At 64.3% G+C, this 2709-nt stretch overlaps 1 non-coding gene across 1 annotated transcript; it reads left to right on the top strand.

The window, feature by feature from the left end:
- The first annotated feature begins 121 nt into the window (after positions 1-121).
- Positions 122-194, top strand: TRNAR-UCG (transfer RNA arginine (anticodon UCG)). Its single transcript has one exon. It is a non-coding gene; the product is annotated as a tRNA-Arg (tRNA).
- Positions 195-2709: the final 2515 nt, after the last annotated feature.

Here is a 2709-nt window from a genome sequence, read left to right as displayed (position 1 = left end):
GCCGCGCTGACGTCCCGTCCCGTGTCGTCGCCCTCCACAACCACCCCCCCCCACACACACATATGGTACGGTCCGCCGGCAGCGGGCTCAGTACAGGGCGCGGGAAATAAGCCCTAGAAGGGGCCGCGTGGCCTAATGGATAAGGCGTCTGACTTCGGATCAGAAGATTGCAGGTTCGAGTCCTGCCGCGGTCGACGTGGAAGCGCCTCGTGGCGCTTCGCGTTTTAGTTGGGTCGCTTCGCTCCTGCCGTGGCCCCGGGGCGGCGAGCGGCGGCAGACCCGGGGCTGCCGCTTCCCAGATACCGGGGCTGCTGTCGCCGGGCTCACCCCACGCGTGCGTCACGTTTTGCTCGTCTGTTTAACCGCGGAGAAGGAAGAGGAGGGAGGCCGGCTGCGCGCGCGGAGCCTGAGACCGCCCGCGTTTGTGACACGAGTGGGGCAGGGCGGTCCTGGAGCACGGCCCGTGGGGGCCAGCCCCGCAGCAGGGCGGGGTCCGGCACGGTGGCACCCCGGTCCTGCGGGTGCTCAGGCTCCATCCCGCCCTCCAGCTCCCCTTCTGACTCCCACAGGAGGTCAGGCCCCGGGGGGGCAGGTCCAGCAGCCACCACCCTGCTCCCCATCCCCGTCACCCTTCAGCCCCGCAGCCATTCCGGCTTCACGTCAGGTGTTGATGTGGTTTCTTACAGCCCATCGGCAGAGTTCAACAAGAGCCGGGGCACCCACCCACACCCCAAAACTTTGCGCCTTAAAGCTCCAGCTCTCAAGGGTTGCTTGGAACGAGCAGTGGAGTCCTGGGGCAGGGTGGGTGGTGTGTGGCCGCAGAGGTGAAAGCTGGGCATGGGATGTGCGTGGGGACACCAGCAGCCCCCACTGCTGGGGTGTGTGACAGGGGTGGGGAGGCTGGAGAGCCCAGGGTGGTCATAGGGTACAGGGAAGAAGCCATAGGGTGCAGGGAAGGGGCCGCAGGGTGCCAGGGAAGGGGATCAGGAGATGCCGGGGTCAGGGCAGGTGGGTGCAGGTTCCCTGGCTCCCTCAGAAGCTCTTCTGGCCTGGATAGGTGGCTCCTGACAGAAGCAAACCTGACCTTGACGTTGCAGGGTGCCGTGCTGTGCCAAACCGAGCCGTGCCGTGCCGTACCGAGACGCCAGGTGGCGCTGCGGCCCCACAGCTACGGGCCGTACCGGGCCGGTTCCCCCGGGACCGGGGCCGTCGGGGTGCGGGTACGGCTCCGAACCCATCCCGCTCCGGTGACACTGAGCGGGGGGCACCGGGCACTATGATCTTCACGTCTCGTCGCTCCCGGAGTCTGCGGAGCTCCAAACCTGGAGTGCGCCACCCCCCCGCCCCCGCCCAGTCCTGCACACCCGAGGAGAGGGAGATGTGCGGCTGAAGGCCGCGTGATTGGGAGTGCAGGATTGGGGGTTTTAGGGGCAGTTATGCCCCCTCCGGTCCGAAAAGGCTGCACCAGCATGGGGGACGAAAGCACCATCCCTTCCCCCCTCCCCGATGCTGTTTTCTGCGGCTTTGAATGCATTTCACAGCCCTCCTGGTGCCCCAAAAAATACCTGCTGCCCCCCGCCCCCCGCCTAGGATTCGGTGCGGGGGGGAAGCCTTCACCGTGTTTCGCCCAGCGGCGGAGGGCACCCCGTGCCTTCGCCTGGCAGGAGAGATGCCTGTGCTCAGCAGCGGGCTGGAGGTTTCCCGGTCCTTCCGCGGGCACAGCAGGGAGTTGGGGGTGCGCGGGGTGCGGAGCCGGCAGGGAGGGATTCTCCGGGGCTGCCGGTGCCCTGGGTGAGAGGGAAGAGCCGTGAGCTACGCTGGGGCAAAGCAGGAAAGGGTTTGGGGACCCCCTGCTATGGGTTGGCTCTGGGGAAGGACCCGATAGCGGAGGACTTGTTCTCCCCTCCGATGCATTACAGCAACACCGATCTCCTCTTATTTGGGGTCCTTTATTTTCTTATTTTTATCGTGCTCTCGATAAACTAAATTAAAAAAACCATCCAAACCCACCCCACCAAAACAAATCTCTCCCGCCTCAAGCGGAAAAAACCCCCCCTATTCTCCCCGAAATTATTCTCTCTGCCTATTTCTGAAGCCCTCCCGGGCGGCAGTGCTATGGGGAGGGTCGATGACAACGAGCCCCGGTGCCTTGCCCGCAGGGAGGACATCACCGGGGCCGCCTGCACCTCACTCGAGTGCGGGCAGGGAGGGTCGGCAGGGCGCGGCATTGCTAGAAGAAAAATCAACGCCATAAAAAAACCCAAAACGAAATAAACCCAAAAATCTGCCGTTTCAGGAGGGCTGGTTGCAATATATAACTCTGGATGGAGTGCGTAGGCTTTTGGGTTTTTTTGTTTGCTTGGTTGGGTTTTGGTTTTGTTTTTCCCCTAGGCTCTTTGTCTGTCTGTCTGTCTGTCGGGGTAACATCCCCATCCCGGTGCGCCCCGTCGGGGTAGGGTACGGACAGTGGAAGATGCGACTTTCCCCCGCTTGGAGACCCCGCTCGCCCCGGAGGCTCGACACTGTCGGTCGGATAAAGGAGCCGTGGGACTTTGTTTAACCCCGTTGCCCCCCGGGCCAGGGGTCAAGGGCTTCCTCTTTCCCCGGGGCACGGCGGAGAGGCTGCCGGTCACACCGGGAGGGCCGAGGCGAGGAGAGGGGGGACGGCAGCCGCAACATCCCACCTCCTCGCCGCGGCCCTCCCGGTGC

Source organism: Caloenas nicobarica, chromosome 10 (assembly GCF_036013445.1).
Source record: "Caloenas nicobarica isolate bCalNic1 chromosome 10, bCalNic1.hap1, whole genome shotgun sequence".
Taxonomy (NCBI): Eukaryota; Metazoa; Chordata; class Aves; order Columbiformes; family Columbidae; genus Caloenas; species Caloenas nicobarica.
The sequence above is the reverse complement of the archived record's forward strand: the minus strand, read 5'-3'. Positions and strand labels throughout refer to the sequence as shown.